This window comes from Elephas maximus, chromosome 19 (genome assembly GCF_024166365.1).
Source record: "Elephas maximus indicus isolate mEleMax1 chromosome 19, mEleMax1 primary haplotype, whole genome shotgun sequence".
Taxonomy (NCBI): domain Eukaryota; kingdom Metazoa; phylum Chordata; class Mammalia; order Proboscidea; family Elephantidae; genus Elephas; species Elephas maximus.
In genome coordinates this window covers 73,943,581-73,966,631 of record NC_064837.1, presented here as the reverse complement: position 1 = coordinate 73,966,631, position 23,051 = coordinate 73,943,581, and the positions used below count along the sequence as shown (strand labels likewise).

The 23,051-nt window shown below is 39.0% G+C and overlaps 1 long non-coding RNA gene across 1 annotated transcript in view; it reads right to left on the bottom strand.

The window, feature by feature from the left end:
* LOC126062103 (uncharacterized) overlaps positions 1-23,051 on the bottom strand; it is a 62,058-nt gene that overhangs the window by 4,924 nt on the left and 34,083 nt on the right. Inside the window, exon 2 of the long non-coding RNA XR_007513976.1 lies at positions 11,666-11,729. This is a non-coding gene — a long non-coding RNA (uncharacterized LOC126062103). The remainder of the gene's footprint in view (positions 1-11,665; positions 11,730-23,051) is intronic.

Sequence of the window (23,051 nt, the reverse complement as noted above, 5' to 3'; positions counted from 1 at the left end):
TACTATTAAAAAAAAAAAAAAGGCACAAAAACATGACAGCAATAAACTCGTACCTATCAATCACACTGTATGTAAATGGCTTAAATACACCTGTGAAGAGACAGAAAGTGGCAGAATGGATTTAAAAAAACACGACCCATCAATATGCTGTCTACAAGAGACACAAAGACATAAATATATTAAAAGTCAAAGAATGGGAAAAAATATGTCAAGCAAACAGTAACAAAAAAAGGGTAGGAGTGGCAATACTAATCACAGAAAAAATAGACTTTAAGGCACAAATAACCATAAAAGACAAAGAAGAACATTATATAATGATTCAAGGGACAATCCATCAAGAAGACATAATCTTAATAAATATCTATGCAGTCAACAACAGGGTTCCAAAATACATAAAACAAACTCTAACAGCATTGAAAAGAGAAATAGACAGTTCCACATAATAGTAGGAGACTTCAACATACCACTCCCGGTAAAGGACAGAGTATCCAGGAAGAAACTCAACAAAGATACAGACCATTCTAAAGGCCACGATCAACAAACTTGATCTCACAGACATACATAAAATAATCCACCCAACAGCAGCAAAGGATACATATTTTTCTAAAGCACATACAACATTATCCAGAATAGACCACATGTTAGGCCAGAAAGAACCCTCAATAAAGTTCAAAACATTGAAATAAAACAAATTTTCTCTCATCGCAACACCATAAAAGAAGAAATCAATAAGAGGAAGATCAAGGGAAAAAATGAGATACATAGAAACTGAATAACACCTTGCTTACAAACTACTGGGTAATAAAAGAAATCAAAGAGGGAATAAAAAAATTCCTAGAATCAAATGAGAATGAAAAGACATCATACCAAAACCTTCGAGACACAGGAAAGGCAGTCCTCAGGGGTCAATTTATAGCAATAGGTGCACACATCAAAAAAAGAAAGAACAAAATCAAAGCATTAGTTATACCACTCAAACAAATAGAAAGGGAGCAGCAAAAGAAACCCACAGAAACCAGAAGAAAGGAAACAGTAATATCAGAGCAGAAATAAATGAAATAGGAAAAAAATAAAAAGAATCAACAAAATGAAAAGTTGGTTCTTTGAAAGGACCAATAAAATTGACAAACCATCGGCGAAACTGACAAAAGAAAAACAGGAGAGGACACAAATAACCCAAATAAGAAATGAAATGGGGGACATTACAACAGACCCAACTGAAATAAAAAAGGATCATAACAGAATACTATGAAAAACTATACTCCAATACATTTGAAAACCTAGAGGAAATGGACAAATTTCTAGAAACACACTAAACCAAAACCAAAACCAGTGACATTGAGTCGATTCTGACTCATAGCAACCCTATAGGACAGAGTAGAACTGCCCCATAGTTTCTAAGCAGTGCCTGGTGGATTTGAACTGCCAACCCTTTGGTCAGCAGCCATAGCACTTAACCACTACGCCACCAGGGTTTCCACTACCTACCTAAAATAACACAAACTGAGGTAGAAAATCTGAGAGACCCATAACAAGAGAACAGATTGAAAAGGTAAAAAAAAAACAAAAAACAAAAAAACTCCCAACAAAGAAAAAGCCCTGGCCCAGATGGCTTCACTGGAGAATTCTACCAAACATTCAGAGAAGAGCTTGCACCAGCACTATTCAAACCATTTCGGAACATAGAAAAGGAAGGGATGCTTTGGAATTCATTCTATGAGGCCAGCATAACCTTGATATCAAAACCAGGAAAAGACATCACAAAAAAAGAAAATTACAGACCAATATCTCTCATGAATATAGATACAAAAATTCTCAATAAAATTCTAGCCAAAAGAACTCAGCATTGTATCAAGAAAATACTACACCACAACCAACTAGGATTCATTCCAGGTAGGCAAGGATGGCTCAACATTAGAAAATCAATCAACATAATCCACCACATAAGTAGAACAAAAGAAAAGAATCACATGATCATCTCAATTGAGGCAGAAAAGGCATTCGACAAAGTCAAACACCCATTCCTGTTTATGAAAAAAAAAAACTCTCAATAAAATAGATATAGAAGGGAAATTCCTCAACATAACAAAGGGCATCTGTGATGGTTAAGGTTGTGTGTCAACTTGGCTGGGCCATGATTCTCAGTGGTTTGGCAGTTATGTAACGATATAATCACTTCCATAATAAGATCTGCTATGAGCAGCCAATTAGTTGAAAGGGCGTTTCCTTGTGGATGTTGCCTGTATCCAATATATGTGGTCTTTCTGGCAAAGCTCTCAGGCTTTTGCTCACTATGGATACTGCATCTGGCTCCTGTTCATCTGACCTCCAGTTCTTGGAACTTGAGCAACCAGCTTACCTGCCGATCTTAGGTTCGTCAGCCCCTACAGCTACATAAGTCAAACTGACCCACGCGCTTCTGCCTCTTCAGCCTCTACAAGAGTGTGAGCCATTTCCTTGATGCAATTCTCTCTCCCTCTCTATCTATGCATATATATATAGATATAGATACATGTTATCTATAAACATACGCTTCACTGGTTTGGCTTCTCTAGAGAACAAATGAATGCAGCGCTCGAAGTGCTCACTCGACTATGCTGAGAAATTTGGAAGACAGCTCTGGCCAATCGATTGGAAGAGACTGATATTTATGCCTATTCCCAAGAAAGGTGATTCAACCAAATGTGGAAATTATCGAACAATATCATTAATATCAAGCAAGTAAAATTTTGCTGGAGATCATTCAAAAGCAGCTGCAGCAGTACATTCACAGGGAACTTTCAGAGCTTCAAGCCAGATTCAGAAGAGGACATGGAATGAGGGATATCATAGCTGATGTCAGCTGGATCCTGGCTGAAAGCAGAGAATACCAGAAAGATGTTTATCTCTGTTTTATTGACTATGCAAAAGCATTCAACTGTGTGGATCATAACAAACTATGGATAAAATTGCAAATAATGGAAATTCCAGAACACTTCATTGTGTTCATGAGAAACCTGTACATAGATCAAGGATCAGTCATTTGCACAGAACAAGGGGATACTGTGTGGTTTAAAGTCAGGAAGGATATGCATCAGGGTTGTATCCTTTCATATCTACTCAATCTGTATGCTGAGCAAATGCAAGATATGCAAATGACACAACCTTACTTACTGAAAGTGAAGAGGACTTGAAGCACTTACTCATGAAGATCGACACCTTGACATAAAGAAAACCAGAATTCTCACAACTGAATCGATAAGCAACATCATGATAAATGAAGAAAAGATTGAAGTTGTCAAGGATTTCATTTTGCTTGCATCCATGATCAACAGCCATGGAAGCAGCAGTCAAGAAATCAAAAGATGCATTGCATTGGGTAAATCTGCTGCCAAAGACCTCTTTAAAGTGTTGAAAAGCAAAGACGTCAACTTGAAGACCAAGGTGCGCTTGACCCAAGTCATGGCGTCTTCAACTGCATCATATGCATACAAGACCTGGACGATGAATAACAAAGACCGAAGAAGAACTGACACCTTTGAATTGTGGTGTTGATGAAGAATATTGAATATACCATGGACTGCCAAAAGAATGAACAAATCTGTCTTGGAAGAAGTACAACCAGAATGCTCCTAAGCAGCAAGGACACGAGACTACATCTCACATACTTTGGACATATTATGAGGAGGGATCAGTTCATCAAGAAGGACATCATGCTTAGTAAAGTAGAGGGTCAGTGAAAAAAAGGAAGACTCTCAATGAGATGGGTTGACACAGTGGCTGCAACAATGGGTTCATGCACAACAACAATTGTAAGGATGTCACAAGACCAGAAGTGTTTTGTTTTATTGCACATAGGGTCACCATGAGTCAGAATCGATTCAACGGCACCTAACAACAACAGAGAACTAAGCCTAAGACAGCATCTATACAAAACCAGTGTAAACAAAAACAGGAAACTGTCAGTAACTCAAGCCAAATTCAGAAGAGGACATGGAATGAGGAATATCATTGCTGATGTCAGATGGATCTTGGCTGAAAGCAGAGAATACCAGAAAGATGTTTACCTGTGTTTTATTGACTATGAAAAGGCATTAGACTATGTGGATCATAACGAATTATGGGTAACATTGCAAAGAATGGGAAATAGAGAACACTTAATTGTGCTCATGCAGAACCTGTACATAGACCAAGAGGCAGTCATTTTAACAGAACAAGGAGATGCTGCATGGTTTAAAATCAGGACAGATGTGCATCAGGGTTGTATCCTTTCACCAAACTTGTTCAATATGTATGCTGAGCAAATAATACAAGAAAGTGGAATATATGAAGTAAAAAGTGGCATTAGGATTAGAGGAAGACTCATTAGCAATCTGTGATATGCAGATGACACAATCTTGTTTCTGGAAGAGAAGAGGACTTGAAGGACTTACTGATGAAAATCAAAAACTACATCCTTCAGTATGGATTACACTTCAACATAAAACAAAAATCCCCACAACTGAACTGATAAGCAACATCATGATAAACAGAGAAAAGAAGTTGTCAAGGATTTAATTTTACTTGGATCCACAATCAATCCCAAGCAGCCAAGAAATCAAATGACATATTGCATTGGGTAAATCTGCTGCAAGAGACCTCTTTAAAGTTTTAAAGACAAAGGTATCACCTTGAGGACTAAGGTGCACCTAACCCAAGTCATGGTATTTTCAGTCACTTCATATGCATGCGAAAGCTGGACAGTGAATAAAGAAGATCAAAGAAAAGTTGATGCCTTTGAATTACGGCGTTGGTGAAGAATATTAAATATACCATGGGCTGCCAGAAAAACAAACAAATTTGTCTTGGAAGAAATACAGCTACAATGTACCTTAGAAGCAAGGATGGTGATACTTCATTTCATGTATGTTGGACATGTTATCAGGAGGAACCAGTCCCTGGAGAAGAACGTCACACTTGGTAAAGTAGAGTGTCATCAAAAGAAAGGAAGACTCTCAGCAAGGTGGATTGAAACAGTGGCTGTAATGATGGGCTCAAACATAGCAATGATTGTGAGGATGGCATAGGATTGGGCAGTGTTTTGTTCTGTTGTACACTGGGTCACTATGAGTCAGAACCAACTCAACAGCACCTAACAAGAGCCAGCATCATTCTCAATGGAGAAAGGCTGAAAGCATTTCGCCTGAGAACGGGAACAAGACAAGGATGACCTTTATCACCACTCCTATTTAACACTGCAACTCCTAGTTACAGCAACAAGGTAAGAAGAAGATATGAAGGGCACCCAAATTAGAAAGGAAGAAGTAAAACTATCCCTATTTGCAGATGATATGATACTATACATACAGAACCTCAAAGATTCCACAAGAAAACTACTGGAACTAATAGAAAGATTCAGCAGAGTAGAAGGGTACAAGATCAATGTACAAAAATCAGTCGGATTACTATATGCCAACAAAGAGAACTTGGAAAAGGAAATCAGGAAAACAATACCATTTATAATAGCCCCTAAAAAGATAAAATACTTAGGAATAAAACAAACCAGGGCTGTAAAAGATCTATGCAAAGAAAACTACAAAACACTACTGCATGAAAACTAAAAGAGACTACATAAATGGAAAAACATCATGCTCATGGATAGAAGACTTAACATTGTGACAATGTCAATTCTACCTTAAGCGATCTACATATATAATGCAATCTTGATCCAAATACCAACAGCATTTTTTAAACAGAATGGAAAAACTAATCACCAACTTTATATGGAAAGTAAAGAAGCCCTGGATTAGCAAAGCATTACTGAAGAAAAAGAAAAAGTACAAGGCCTCACTCTACCTGATCTCAGAACCTACAACACAGCCACGGTAGTCAAAACAGCCTGGTACTGGTACAATGACAGACACATAGACCAATGGAACAAAATCAAAAACCCAGACATAAATATCCACCTATGGGCAAATGATCTTTGACAAAGGATCAAAGTCTATTAAATGGGGGAAAAGAGAGTCTTTTTAACAACGGTGCTGGCAAAATTGGATGTCCATCTGTAAAAAAATGAAACAGAACCCGTATCTTTCATCATACACAAAAATTAACTCAAAATGTATCAAAGACCTAAATATAAAACCTGAAACAATAAAGACCGTGGAAGAAAAAATAGGGACAATGTTAGGTGTCCTAATACATAGTATAAATAGAATATGAACCATAACTAATACAATGCACAAATGCCAGACGATGAACTAGATAACTGATGAACTTAAATTAAACACTTATGTTCATCAAAAGACTTCACCAAAAGCAAAAAGAAAACCCACAGACCGGGAAAAAATTTCTGGCTACAACATATCCAACCGAAAAGGGTCTAATCTCTAAAATCTATAGAATAACACCCCAACAACAAAAAGACAAGCCAGTTAAAAAATGGGCAAAGGATATGAACAGACACTTTACCAAAGACATTCAGGCAGCTAACAGACACATGAAGAAATGCTCACAATAATTAGCCATTAGAGAAATGCAAATCAAAACCACAATGAGATACTATCTCACCCCAATATTACTGGCACTAATCAAAAAAACAGAAAATAACAAATGTGGGGAGATTGGAACTCTTACGCACTACTAGTGGGAATGTAAAATGATACAACCACTACGAAAAATGATAAGGTGCCTCCTTAAAAAGCTAGAAATAGAAATATCATATGATTCCGCAATCCCAATCCTAGAAATATTTCTGAGGAAAATAAGAGCCGTCACACAAATAGACATACGCACACCCGTGTTCACTGCAGCATTATTCACAATAGTAAAAAGATGGAAACAACCTCAGTCTTCATCAACAAATTAACAGACAAATTATGGTACATACACACAATGGAATATTATGCAATGATAAAGAACAATGATGAATCCTTGAAACATCTCACAACATCATGAATCTGGAGGGCATTAAGCTGAGTGAAGTAAGTCAATGACAAAAGGACAAACATTGTATGAGACCACTATTATAAAAACCCAAGAAAAAGTTTACACACACACACACACAGACAATCTTTGATGGTTACGAGGGAGGGAGAAGTGGGAAGGGGAAATCACTAACTAGATAGTAGACAAGTGCTAACCTTGGCGAAGGGGAAGACAACACACAATATAGGGGAAGTCAGCACAACCTGACCAAAGCAAAGCCACAGAAGTTTCCTACACACATCCAAACACCTTGAGGGACTGAGTTGCTGGGGCTGAGGGCTGGAAACAATGGTCTTGGGGGACATCTAGCTCAATTGGCATAACATAGTTCCTAAGGAAAATCTTCTACATCCTACTTTGGTGAGGAGCGTCTGGGGTCTTGAAAGCTTTTGGTGGCCATCTAAGATACATCTATTGGTCCCATCTCATCTGGAGCAAAGCAGAATGAAGAAAACCAAAAACACAAGGAAAATATCAGTCCAAAGGATTAATGGATCACATGAACCACAGCCTCTACCAGCCTTAGTACAGAACTAGATGGTGCCCAGTTACCACCATTGATGGCTCTGACAGCGATCACAATAGAGGGACCTGGGCAAAACAGGAGGAAAACATAGAACAAAATTCAAATTCATGAAACAAAAAAAGACCAGACTTACTGGTCTGACAGAGACTGGAGGAACCCCAAGACTATGGTCCCCAGACATCCCGCTAACTCAAAAATAAAGCCATTCCTGAAGTTCACCTTTCAGTCAAAGATTAGACAGGCCTATAAAACAACACACATGAGGAATGTTCTTCTTCGTTCGATCAAGTATACGAGACCAAATGGAAAACACCTGCCCAAAATCAAAGACAAGAAGGCACAAAGGACAAGAAAACTAGATGAATGGACACAGGGAACCCAGGGGTATAAGGCAAAAGGGGGAGAATGCTGACACATTGTGGGGATTGCACCCAAGTCACAAAACTTGTGTATACATTTTTGAATGAGAAACTAATTTGCACTGTAAACTTTCACCTAAAGCATAATAAAATTAAAAAAAGAATATCAGATAAGGAAATTAACACTTTGTTTTATATTTTTATTTTGAGTGACTTAAGTTTTTGTAGTTATATCTTTCAATATTCTAACTGAAAAAAAAAAAAAAGGTAGAAACAACCTAAATGCCCATCAACAGATGAATGGATAAACAAAATGTGGTACATACCTACAATGGAATACTAAACATATTTTTATCAGTAATCTAATAGATGAGAGTCAGTTTAATCAAAAAAGCACCCAGAGAGGATCGCCATGTGGCTGTGATTAAGACATTGACTTGGATTTGAAATTCTCACTGCCATGGAAATTCTTCCTGCAAGCACAAAGGAGAAATTTTCAAGAGCTCATTAACTGCTCTTCAAATAAATCCTAGGAAATGCATTTTAATGATATAGGAGGTCCAAATGTTTTTCCATACAAACCCTTCCTGTACTCCCCCATCATATTTTTAACCACAAAGTATTGCAAAGTTTGTGAAATGTCTGGTCCCTGCCCTCAAGACTATAAATTCAATGATAGCTGAGAATATGTCTGTCTTATCCTCCATATCCCAAAACCTCAGCAATGTGGGCATGTAGTAGGTGCTGAGTAAACTTACTTACTAAAATAAGCATTTAAATAACCTGTATGGAAATCGGAAACCCTGGTGGTGTAGTGGTTAAGTGCTACAGGTGCCAACAAAAAGGTCAGCAGTTCAAATCCACCAGCTGCTCCTTGGAAACTCTATGGGGCAGTTTTACACTGCCCTGTAGGGTCGCTATGAGTCGGAATCGACTCGGCGGCACTGGGTTTTTGGTTTGGTATTGAAATCATAATTTAGAGTAAAACCAAAACCAAACCGGTTGCCCTCAAGTCGATTCTGACTCATAGCGACCCTATAGAACAGAGTAGAACTGCCCTATAGAGTTTCCAAGGAGCGCCTGGTGGATTCAAACTGCTGACCTTTTGGTTGGCAACTGTACCACTTAACCACTATGCCACCAGGGTTTCCAATTTAGAGTAATTTAGAGTAAAGGATATATAAATTTAAATGAAACTATAAATGCAAATATGTACGTATATAATGGAAGAGAGAATATGTGCTATTGTTCTGGAAAAAGCAAAAGGGAATCTCACATTTCTAAAACCTCTCACTGTTTGATGAGGTCATCCAAGTTTCTCAGGCACCCAGAAAGGACAGTATACTTTGTTAAAGACGGAACAATTAGCAGCAAGTATTTCTGACGTTTCAGGACGCAGAAGTAGCATAGAGTAAGTAAAAGCCAGTGTTTTGTAGGACTCTGGTGGCCTAAGAACTTTCTCCATCAAGGGATGAATGAGGAGGGTCTGGTGGTTTTCTCCTTCCTGCCATCTTTCAGCAGAGTAGGAAGAGGGTTTCTCCTGCAAATCTCTCTTACATTATCAATTAGGTTCCTAGCGTCACACCATTATTGGTGTGAATGTGGGTGTCCCTAAAACAGATTTAGAAATAACAAGACCCAGGGTTAAACCTTAGTTTCAGATAAACAACAAATAATATATCTCATTGCTATTCGTTGTCTGCCTGAAATTCAAATTTTACTGGGCGTCCGGTACGTTATTTGGTAATCCTCCCCCGACAGCATGGTAATTTCAATCCCTAGTTCCAAAAAGGAAATTTCAAATTTAACGTAGGTTCCCTACAGTTCCCTTTCTTACCCTTTTATGCTATACGAGTAATGTTTTCCCATAAATCCCCTCTCTGGGGCTGAATGACTGCCTCCACTGTGAACTTTTGAAATCATCTCGAAATATTGTATTTGATTATGTCATGATGATGGGCAGGTTTTCCAGCGGGAAAAGGGTCTACTCTCAGTGACTAGCATCCGCGTTCTGTGGATTCTCCTTTGTAATTGTAGTTTCCCAAATACTGGGATAAAGGGAAGCCCATTGACACAATTCCTCAGGATGGATCATATGTACTTCCTACCCTAAAAGAGGAATCCTGATGGTGCAGTTGTTGAGAGCTCGGGCTGCTAACCAAAAGGTCGGCAGTTTGAATCCATGAGCCACTCGCTGGAAACCCTGTGGGGTAGTTCTACTCTGTCCTGTAGGGTTGGGCCCTGATAGAAGTCTGCATGGCATTAGGGTTATAGAAGGAATGAGAGGCGGCTACCCTTCGGGAAGCCTAGACTTTGTCCTTGCCTCTGGCCATGGTTTGCTGTGTAGACACAAGGCCAGTCATCTCAGCTTTTTGGGGGCCCCAAGTGTTTCACTGTGTTTGGCCTGAAAACAGGACTGCCTAAGTGAAAAGAATACACGGAAATAAAATGAAGGCCTTTTGAAAAAAGGGAAATGCTGTAGAAAAATGCTACATCACCCACTTCAAAAATCTCTACTTCCAAGAAAGGGTTCATATCTGCTGTACATATTCTGTGGCACAGAATATGTACAGCAGATATGAACCCTTTCTTTAAATAAATCTATGTCTCATCTTCCTATCATTTTTGCAGAGCATTCCACATTAAGCTTCTTTCATGTGCCAAGAATTTAGAGAAATAAATCTTGCATCTCTGAGCATAATGAAAAAAAGATTTTGCATTTTCTTGATAGCTCTAGGTCAACATTGAAAACACCGCCTATTGTACTGCGCTACACAAAACAAACAAGAAAGCAAACGCATTAGAAATATGGTGGACTCTGGAGAGCTACAAGGGCCATCGAGGTAGAGGGCCATGGGCCTTTTCACCAAATGGTCCCCCAGTACACTGCGCTGTGACAGTATTTCTGCCTCTCCTGCTGCTGACCATTAGCATCGCTGTCATTGGCCATCATTTCTCCTTGGTGCTGTTTCCTATCTCCTCCCCTACTTTCCATGTAATTTTCCTGAAATATGTACATTTTCAATAACAAAGCATGTGGAATTTGCATCACAGAGGCATTTTTTACTTCCTTCTGCATTGCTGACTATATTCCAAGTGGTTGAGACTGGCAGTTTCTTGAGGGCTGTTTCATGTATCTTCATAACATCCACAGGCCCTGAATGTGTGCAACGTATTTAATGATCATGCATGTTTATTTACGATGTAAAATGGTTAACAGAACTTCAGATAACTAAAAACTATTTATTATTTTCAAATCATGTATCTGTTATCAAAAAATAATGGAATTTCACGCCTTAAAAGAAAGAAGCTTAATGTGGCATGTTCTCCAAAATACACTGGCAGCTGCTAACCCATGCCAGGAAGCTGAACAGCCGTGTTCCTTCATTCCGAATGCACCTGAATAGACATTTCAGTGTTTCTGAAGTTGTGATAAGTCTTAGAATTGATGCGTATACTTAATGTGGTAGTGTTCCTTTTGAGTCCCTAGATGACACAAGCAGTTAAGCACTCAGCTACTAACCAAAAGGTTGGCGGTTCAAACCCACCAAGAGGCACCTCCGAAGGCAGGCCTGGAGATCTGCTTCTGAAAGGTCACAGCCTTGACAAGCCTAGGGTGCCATTATACACCGCACACGGTCACCATGAGTCAGAATCAAACTGACGGCAACACCATTCCTTTTATTCCAGAAAAGCTGCTATTAATAATTGCTGAATTTCTAAAGAAATAGGGACATTTTATACAAGTTATCCCATACCAAGTTCCAGGGAGTCAAGAACAGATACCGTGACAAGAAATGATTCTACGTATTATACTTTTCTGGTTTCTCACCTATCTCTCCTGCGGGCTCCTCATCAGCAAGAACTGGGAGTTTTTTTTCCTTGTTGCTTCCACTCTGTTGGATAGAAGAAATAAAATACTACAGATATAACTAATATGCCCTTTAACCCCCTCCTCCAATACCACTGCCTCTTCCCACACTCCAAAGTGTAACTTTACTATGGAGCCTTTTATTCCATTTAGTGTACTAATATATATTCATACCGTTAAAAATATCTGGCAGTGTTTTGTATGTTTTTAGGTTACTGAATGATATGACATGGTGATGGCATTTGCTTAAACCAATCCACATTATGCTTTGAGAACTATCCAAGCAAATTTAGGAAGAAAAAGTCCATCCCTTTTAACCACAGCGTGACCTTATCAGAGGCCCTGGGCAGTGCAGACAGCTAACTAGCTTGGCTGCTGACCAAATGGCAGGAGGTTGGAGTCACCCAGAGGCGCCACAGAAGGAAGCCCTGGTGATCTCCTTCCAGAAAATCGGCCACTGAAAGCCTCACCGGGCACGTTTCTGCTCTGACACACGTGGGGTGCCAGGATCAGGATCAACCTGAATACAGCCGGTACGGCTCAACCAAGAAAAGACCCACTGCCGTTGGGTCAATTCCGACTCACGGCAACCCTACAGGACAGAGCAGAACTGCCCCACAGAGTTCCCAAGGCCTGGTGGATTCGAACTGCCAACCTTCTGGTCAGCAGCCGTAGCACTTAACCACTGCGCCACCAGGGTTTCCACGATGTACATGTGACCTTACCACGGTGTACATGTGACCTTACCACGGTGTACATGTGACCTTACCACGGTGTACCTGTGACCTTACCACGGTGTACCTGTGACCTTACCACTATGTACCTGTGACCTTACCACGGTGTACATGTGACCTTACCACGGTGTACATGTGACCTTACCATGGTGTATATGTGACCTTACCACAGTGTACATATGCATTCCCTTACTCATGGATATTTAGTGTGCTTGTAAATTTTTACTGTTACAAACAATCTTCGATGAATGTCTGTTTCTGTCTCTTGGACTCGTGTGCCAAGATGGCTCACAGGGGTGTGCTGGGCTGGCTCTGGTGACTCGTGAGAACCAACGGTGACATTATGCTGATGGCTGGAAGATGGCCGTGTGGAGTACTTTTACCATGGAACCTGCAAATATACAAACCAAGACTCTCCCTACCCCCTCAACCCCTCAGAGACCCAGTTAACACTTACCAACACAGCACCGGTGTGGATTCCCTGAAGTGGAACTGCTAGATATTAAGGTACCTCATTCTTTTTGGATGTTACCAAAGCTGCAGTGCCAACATCTATTCCCACCCAACAGTGTGTGAAAGTACCACCTCCCCAACATCTTTACAACGACTGGATATTGCCAGCTACATTAATTTGTGTTTATATGAGATAAAAATTGGCATCTCTTTACTGGTTTCACTTGCATTTTCCCACTAATCAGCGAGGTTAAGCATATTTTCATATTCTCGTCTTTAAATTACTGAGCTTTCCTCAATGTTAAATCATTTTTAAACTGTGCAGTCTTATTCTTATTGAATTATAAGTTATTTAAATAGTCTGGATAATTAATTGTTGTCTGTTATATAATTCACAATTTTTTTTTTTTCAACCTGTCTCTTGTCTTTTAGCCATATTCATGGTGTTTACCAGGTACTAGCTGCGTGGTCTTGGGAAAGTTACATAACATCTATGCATTCCTCATCTCTAAAACCAGAACAACAATAGTACCCATCTCTCTGGTTTCTTAGAAGTAAATGAGCTGATATGTGTAAGTCAGTGCCTACCCAGCAATTATTATTATTATTATCATTAGAATTACTGTCCTCATCCCATTGCTTGACAGAAGTTCTTGATTTTGCTGTAGTCATTTTTCTCTTTATGATTATTTGTTAAAAAGATCTTTCCAAAATCCAAGAGGTGGGTGGGATAGACTACCCTATTTCCTTCTTGTAGTTTTAGAAGTTTTTATATTGAAGTCTCATACATTTAGTGCTGCTTCTTCCTTCCACTTACTCTGAGTACCAAGTTAGAATTGCTGGAACCAGTAGGTGCTCAATAAGTGCCTGAAGAACGGAGAAAGGGAAAGAAGTAAGGAGGAAGGAGCAAGAATTTCTTATAAGTGATCCTGCCAAGAAACTCAAAGTGGAAGGAGATGAACGGGGGAGCTAGTGGGATAAATTACTATTAACTATGCCTGCCGACCTAGTAAAATGCAAATCTTATTCTCTTGTCATATTTATGTCAAATCTTACAGAAGCTTTAATAATTAATAAGTCCCAAGACAAGCAAGGGCACTTGATATCCAGGCCTTTAGATGTTTTGTCTTATACACACACACAAAATATGAGTTCTCCCTTTATTCCCTCCCCAGGTAATACCTGTGTAGGTCTTAGATCATAAACTGTCTCTCCCAGAATAACTATTTTTCTCCACTTATTCTTGGAATTCTTGGGAAAAATCAAATTAAGATTTACCATCCAAAGTTGGACGTGAGGTTGTACCATCCTCCTGCCTCTGCTCGCTCTCTTCCCACCAAATCTCTACCCTGAGAGCCATGATCCATGTGGGAGATACCAACTTGGTACATGAAATTCTCAAATCTGTGTTCACACCAAGGAGTGTCTATAGATTGAAGAGTTGATCGTACAATTACTAGCAAGTGAGAAGTCTTCATAGTCAAAACAGTTTGGGAACCACCGAACTCAACAAGAAAGACACATTTTCAAATGTTTCCTGGAGGCCAAGATTTCAAATTGCCAACAAGCTGGGAAGCCGGGAGATCCATTGCTGGGTGACTCGGCTTATTGACACCTTCTATCTGCAAGGCTGCTTTAATTTCAAATCATCAACCAAGTTATTCAAATGCTAACTCCCTTGAGATTTGGGATTTTATTACTTTTCTAATAACTTTCCCCATTCCCATGAGTTATACAATGCATATTTCTAATTTCCAGCTTGCCCCCTTGTACCAAATTAAAATGATCAGGTTTGCAGGTAGTCCTTGATTTCAAATCACTAGATTTTCACACAACCAGAATTTTGTGATTAACCATCATTGTGCCTACAGCATTTTTTTGCATAAGGTTGGGTTTTCACCCATCAGCTCCTAAGTGCACAGCTGAGGCCATTATGTAGCACTGCCTCTCAGACAATGTTTGAACTTTACAGTGTTGTCATCCTGACCAGTTAGCAGTCTGTGATGCCGTTACCAGAAAATTCTGCTAAATCTTATAAAAGGAGTGGAAATGGGGAAAATAACAGTGCTGAAACTAAGGAAAAGACAATTGAGACAAAAGTGAAAATTACTGCCATGCTGAAATTAAAATATATAGATAAATAATTGGAAACCCTGGTATAGATAAATAATTATACTTAACTTCAGTTGCATACTCATTTGTCTTAATAGGCCAACTTTGCATTCAGTTTTGAATGGAAAAACATATAAATATGTATAAAGTGCTAAAAATATATATTGGGAAGTGAGTCCAAAATGTGAGCTATAATTAGGGATTTCAATACAGTTATTGTGTAAAAATTAGGAGATGGTATCCTGACTACATTTTTCCCTTGCACTGGATTATAAACTCCTTAAGAGAGAAACCAAACCAAAGCTAAACCCATTGCTGGCCAGTCAATTTCAACTCATGGCGACTCCATATATTACAGAATAGAAATGCTCCGTAGAGTTTTTGTTATGGGTTGAATCATATCGTCCCAAAATGTATGTGAATTTGGCAAGGCCATGATTCCCAGGATTATGTGGCTGTCTTCCATTTTGTAATCTGATATAATTTTCCTATGTGTTGTAAATCCTAACCTGTATAATGTTAATGAGGCTGGATTAGAGGCAGTTATGTTAATGAGGTAGGACTCAATATACAGGATTCGGTTGTATCTTGAATCAATCTCTTTTGAGATATAAAAGAGAGAAGTGAGCACAGAGCAGAAGGACCTCATCACCACCAAGCAAGAGCCAGGAGCTGAGTGTGTCCTTTGGACCCTGGGTCCCTGTGCTGAGAAGCTCCTGGACCAGGGGAAGATTTAGGACAAGGACCTTGTCCCAGAGCTGACAGAGACAGAAAGTCTTCTCCTGGAGCTGGCACCCTGAATTTGGATTTCTAGCCTCCTAAACTTAAACTGAGAAAATTAATTTCCATTTATTAAAGCCATCCACTTGTGGTATTTCTGTTGTAGCAGCACTAGATAACTAAGACAGTTTTCTTGGCTGCAATCTTTACAGAAGCCAATCACCACGCCTCTCTTCCACAGTGCCACTGGGTGGGTTCAAACCACCAATCTTTAGATTAGTAGTCAACTACAAACTGCCTGTCACCCAGGGGCCTCCTTAAGAGAGGATCCCCATATAACTGACACTACACCCCAGTGCCTGGCACAGTGCTGGCTCATAGTAAGCACTCAAGGGGTGTGTTGAATCAACTTGTTTGTGTACAAGCCTGTAACTTTATTAACTCCAAATGTTCAAGACCACTGTCATTATATAAACATTCAAAATACTTCTTAGTGATTAGAGATTATCTTTGTTTCTGCTCATCCAGTAGGAAGCCTTCCCCTCTAAACTCCATGAGTAGCCCTAACCAAGGTGAAATCACTTAGCAGTCTAAACAGATGCTAACTCATCTCTAAGTGCCAAAGTTCATCTTTACACCATTTGTATTTTTATATCTCTGCTATTCACTAACCAGCCATTCAAGTGACAAAATAAATGGATGCAATTTTTACATATGTACAAAACGACTGCATTTAAATGGATTCCAGTCCCTCTGTCTCCTTTGTGTAAGCTTTGCCCTGGTGCCAATGCGAACTTGGCTGGAGAAAGCCTGAAGGGACTGGTATGTGACTGTAGAATGGAGAGGAAGGAGAGCTTTATGAAAGTGGGATCATTATAATGGATCCCATCAAAACACTTTTAGTGCTCACATTTCAAGCTTAACACAGTCTACCCAGTAAGCTGGCAATATCCCAGACCCAACAACCAATAAACTACTCACTGCCTCCTGTGGCTTCTCAAGCAATGAGGCAGGCAGCCCTTACTCTTTTCTGGTGACCATCAAAAGAATAAATTACTAAACAATAGACAATCCTGCTTCATTTAAGATATATGAAGCACTTCACAATCCTATTACGGTCTTTTCTGGTTCAATGCAATAGCTGTTCTAAAGTCATAGCATTAGACCTCAAAAATTATTAATCTATTCATAATAATTTACTTCATTCAAGTATACACTTTACACTAAGTGCCAGCTGTCAAGTTTAATGAATTTTTTAATCTGCCTACAAAAATGATCTTAGAAAAATCTACTTCTTTGTGATGATGTGATTAGATCTTTCTTTAGAATGTCAAAGAACTTGCTGAATATTTGAGTAACTAGATTTTTTTTTAATAACAAATTGATCTTCATTTTTTAACTAACAATAAATAGAAACTTCATATAAACATAACCCTATTTTGAATGCTTAAGGGGCTCTGGTCTGACTCCATAAAGTTGTTCTCGCTGAAACACCACGTGTTCAATCACAACCTTTTATTATCTTTACTACGTGTATATTCTTACTGATATTACTGGGGTGAGCAATGTCTGGCAGTCAGTGCAACACGAGCCAGATTTATCCTTCCGTCTCTAAACTTTTATTTATGCTGCAATCTCAAAAAACAAACAGCAAGTTTAACTCTACCGTTGCTACTAAGCTAGTGTTTAGGAATCTCTAGCAACTTAAAAAGAGGTTGGAATTGATGGTTTCAAATTCAGATTAAAATATGGCTATTTCAGCCACGAAGGAAATAAAGACATCTAATCAGGATATTCTTGAAGTTGGTAGAGCTGCCTGCTTGCAATCAGCAATCCTATACACCAAAACATTTTCTGAGTAGCATATTTATAGTCGTATTTCTGAACTTCCTGTATGTCTTGGTATGAGAAGAAAAACATCCTTAAAAAAGTACAATGCTGCAAAACAGAAAAGGCAAGAGAGCTGTGAAGCTGATACTTGCAGTTCATGACCTTCTGAGACTTCCTTTTAGGTAGTACTTTATAACGTTGTGTCACATAGGATTTGGCAAAATATAGGTTACTAACGAAGTCAGCAAAGATGTCTGAAAAAAAAGCAAAAAAGGTGTGTGTGTGTACATAATAAAAGAAACTCTGGTTTAGTACAGAGGGCAGTGGTGGTTCACCATTAGAATTCTCATCTTCCACGCTGGGGACCTGGGTTTGATTCCCCGCCAATGCACCTCATGCATGGCCACCACCCATCTGTCCGTGGAGGCTTATGTGTTGCTATGATGCTGAACAGGTTTCAGCAGAGCTTCCAGACTAAGACAGACTAGGAAGAAAGGCCTGGCAATCTACTTCCAAAAATCAGCCAGTGAAAATTCTATGGCTTACAATAGTCTGGTCCCCACCCTATCATGGGAATGGTACAGGACTAGGCAGTGTGTTGTTCCACTAAGCATGGGGTCCTCATGGGTCAACTAGACAGCAGCTAACAATGACACTAACAACAGAGTTTAATGGTAAAATTTTAATCTAGGGAATTCTATGATTATAAGTTATTGATGAAGTTGCAAACAACATGATTTAAGCACCTACTCTAAGTGAAGAATTCTAGATACCATAAAACATACAAAAGAAGGAACATGCTAGGGACCCACTTTCTAGGAGGTTATTGCTTAGTTGAGCCAAAAAGACCAACACATGGAAAGATGATAACTCTAAGAGGCAGAATATAAGTGACCAAGGAGTGACAGAGACAATAAGTACTGTGGATCAAATGATCACTTTGGCCAGAAAGGTCAATAAGTATTTCCAGATAAAGGGAGATTTAAGTTGTCCTCAGCCCTGTCAGAAGCTAATACTTTCATTGTAATATTTACCCTTGGGCAGACTCCTTAATTATGAATATGATTCTTTAAAATTCAATCAACAGGCATTCTATCCACATGATTTCAGTGTCTCTCCCCTTTGGTTGGGGCCAAGTAACAATCTCCCACAATTAAGCACAGTACTGATATTTCTGAACAAATGGTAAAATAATAATCCATAGTGCCTATTCTGAGCTAACGACAACAACAACAAAAGTGTAAGAAGAACAAAATGTTCCAACCATAAAATGGGCAAAGGACTTAAATATACATTTCACCAAAGGGGTCATTCAAATGACCACCAAACACATGAAAAGATGCTCAATGTCATCAGCCATCAAAGAGATGCAAATCAAAACCACAATGAGATACCATTTCACTCCCACTAGGATGGATAAGATATAAAAGCAAAAAATAACAAATGTTGGCAAGGATGGTGGCAAATTGGAACCCTTACTGTCACTGGTGGGAGTACAATATGGTATAGCTGTTGTGGAAAACAGTGTGGCAGTTCCTCAAAACACTAAACATACAACTATCATATAAGCCAGCAATTCCGCTCCTATGTATACACCCAAAAGCCTTGAAGGCAGAGACTCAAACAGAGACTTGTATACCACTGTTCACTGAAGCACTATTCACAACAGCCGAAAAGGTAGAAACAACTTAACTGCCTACCAACAGATGAATGGATAAAACGTGCTACACACATACAATGGATTACTACTCAGCCAGTAGAAGAAATGAAGTCTTGATACATACTACAATATGGATGGAGCTTAAAGACGTTATGATAAGAGAAATAAGTCAATCACAAAAGGACAAATATTGTATGACCTCACTTATATAAAAAAAAACAAGAAAAAGCTAATGTAGAGAGACCAAAGTTTATTAGTGGTGACCATGGGTAGGAGGGAGGGCGAAAGAGGGCATTATTTCTCATGGAGTACTGAGTTTCGGTTTACAGTGATGGAAAAATCACATTGATTAAGGGTAGGGTTGCAAGCCAATTATTGTAAGTGCTGTCAATAAATTGTACACTGTAAAAAGTTGAATTGGCAAAAGTTGTGTGAAAGACATAGTTACAACAACAAAAAAAAATGAGAGTAGCTGATGAGGCTCCTATGTACAACCAAACACCTCATAGGATTTGGTTACTTGGTTTAGGGGTTTAGGGTCATGGTTTCATGTGACATCCCAGTTAATTGGCCTAATACCGTGTTTAGTGCTTCTGTTCTACCTCCTAGTTCATTTCCTATTTCCTCAGGTCTTAAAAGCTTGCAAGCAGTCACCCAAGGCACAACAATTGATCTCTATTCACTTAGAGCAACAAGGAAGGAGGAGAGTCAGGAATAGGAGGAAGAAATGAAATGTGTAGCTAATTGCCTCCATGAACAACTGTCTCCTTTGACATAAAGCCATAAGAAATGGATGATGCCCAGCTACCATTACCGAACATTTTGATCAAATATTCTTCAGAAGAATCCTGATCAATAGGGGGAAATGCAGAACAGAATTTCAAATTCTCATGGACTTCAGACTTTCTGTTGCCAGGGAGGCTGGAGGAACCCCTGAAACTATTGCTCAGAGATAATATTTAAAGTTTAAACCAAAAATATCGCCTTAAGTCTTCTTACAACTAAGCAATAGTTTACCTTAACTAGTAAACGATGTCTACCTTCAGCATTGCACTCTTTTAAGAACTATGTGGAATCAAATCGACAACAGCAACTCAAAAGATTAGACAGAAACCTTGGGGAGGAAAACTCAGAAAAGGAGGGTGAGGATGGCTGCACAACTCAAAGAGTGTAATCAATGTCCCTGAATTATACATGTAGAAACTGTTGAACTGCTGTATGTTTTGCTGTATATATTCTCAACACAACAAAATAAAATTTTTTTGAATGTGAATATATTTTTTAAACCATTAACCTTAAAAAAAAAAAAAATCAAGGTTCCATTAAAACCTTTGTCTCCTCAAAGGTAAAGAGAAAAAGAACAGGAAATGAGTGAAGTTACCCTTACTAGCAGAACAGTGATATACGCCAACAGCTTATAATCACTGCTAACCAAAAGGCTGACAGTTTGAACCTACCCAGCAGCTCTGCGAAAGACCTGGTGGCATGGATTGAATTGCGTCCCCCAAAAATATCTGTCAACTTGGCTAGGTCATGATTCCCAGTATTGTATGATTGTCTACTATTTTGTCATTTGATGTGATTTCCCTATGTGTTGTAAATCCTACCACTATGATGTAATGAGATGGGTTAGTGGCAGTTATACTGATAAGATCTACAAGATTAGATAGTGTCTTAAGCCCATCTCTTTTGCGATATAAAAGAAAGAAGTGAGCAGAGAGATATGGGGATCTCATACCGCCAAGAAAGCAGCACCGGGAGCAGAGTACATCCTTTGGACCTGAGGTTCCTGTGCAGAGAAGCTCTTCAACCAGGGGAAGATTGATGACAAGGACCTTCCTACAGAGCCAACAGAGAGAGAAAGCCTTCCCCTGAAGCTGATGTCCTGAATTTGGACTTTTAGCCTACTAGACTGTGAGAGAATAAATTTCTCTTCATTAAAGCCATCTACCTGTGGTGTTTCTGTTGTAGCAGCACTAGATGACTAAGACACCTGGTGATCTGCTTTTATAAAGGTTACAGCCAAGAAAACTCCATGGAGCTCAGTTCTACTCTGTGACACATAGAGGCCACCAGGAGTCAGAATCAACTTGACAGAAACCGGTTAGGTTTTTTTTTGTTTGTTTGTTTTGTTTTTGGATTATCCTGACAAGCAAATCAACTGCCAGCTAAGTGAGACAAGTAGATGATGGCAACAAGACAGACAGAGACAGAGAGATGGAGTGATCTACCCACTGGCTGAATAATAGAGACACAAGAGGAAACAGAAAGAGCCAGGAATACTAAAACAATATTCAAGGAAATAAAAGTCAGCTGCATAGAAAAATATTCCAGGTATAGACATTATAGAAGAAAAACCAGTTTCTATGAGAATAATTCAGGCCTTTAAAGAATAGATGACATGAACAATTAGCTGCATATAAATCTAAGATCTTAAAAACAGAGCAAAACCATTGAGGGAAAATTATTGGCAATGTTGGTTAAATCCACTGCTATCGAGTCAATTCTGACTCACAGCGACCTTACAGAACAGAGCAGAACTGCCCTATAGGGTTTGCATGGCTATAAATCTTCACGGAAGCAGACTGCCACATCTTTCTCCTGTGGAGCAGCTGGTGGGTTTGAACAACTAGCCTTTTCAGTTAACAGCAGAGTGCCTAACCACTGCCCCACCAGGGCTGAATGTTGGTTTGAGTATTGGAAATTGTTACAAGTAAGAATTAAATTAGATCCAAGTACCACATCATATGCCACAGTAAATTCTAAATGGGTTAAAGTGTAAGACACACACTAAAAACTATAAATAATTCAGAAAAATAGAATCACTGTAAAATAACAGGTTATAAAACAAGTTTTAAAAAGAAAGCAATGAAATTCCAAAAATTAACAATATAACTAATAAAAGTTTGATATTCTGAATGATAAAGAACTGATACAAATAATGTCAATGCTTAAATTTTGATGGAGATAGGAAAGAAATAAAAATAAAAACAAATTTAAGGTACCACTATATATCTATAAAACAAACAATAATAGATAAAATTGATGCTAAAAACAAAATTAGGGAGGTAAGGAAAGATATTCGTAATAAACTACTATGTTATTATGTTATAATATTTACAAAGCTACAATAATGGTGTCTACTGCTATGTGAGAGGAGCTTATGAAAGGGGTACAAATGCTAAGAGAATATTACTGGCTAATTTCTAAAATTTACAATTAAACACGTAACAACGTAAGGATTTTGTTAAAATAGTACGGACCTAATTACCTGAAGAAACAGCCAAAAACACTGATGGTCATTGTCTCTAGGATGGGGTTGTGGAGCAGGAAGGGGTGGAGCAGCACACTGTCTTTTTATTTTTAAATAAACCTTTTAATAGTACACTGAGTTCTGCTATAATGCTTGTTTTCAAAACATGAATTTGTTTCAACACAATTAATATACCCAAAACTACTCGTTGCCTGTCGAGTTGATTCCGACTCATAGTGACCCCGTAAGACAGAATAGAACTGCCCCACATGGTTTCAAGGAGTGGCTGCTGGATTCGAACTGCTGACCTTCTGGTTAGCAGCTGAGCTCTTAACCACTGCACCACCAGGGCCCCACAATTAACATGATAAGGAACAATTTAAGGATACTACGAGTTTCTCATTTGTTTATGTGTGATTTTGTTTGCTAAGAAACACCTGTCGTTAGCGGCCGTAGACTCAGCGTCCAAATCACGGCCACTTCACGCCCAGGGGGACAAAACGCTGCCTGGCCCTGCGCCGTCCCCACGACGCGCTGCAGATCAGACCACTAGGACCCACTTGTTGTTAGCTGCTGTGGACTCAG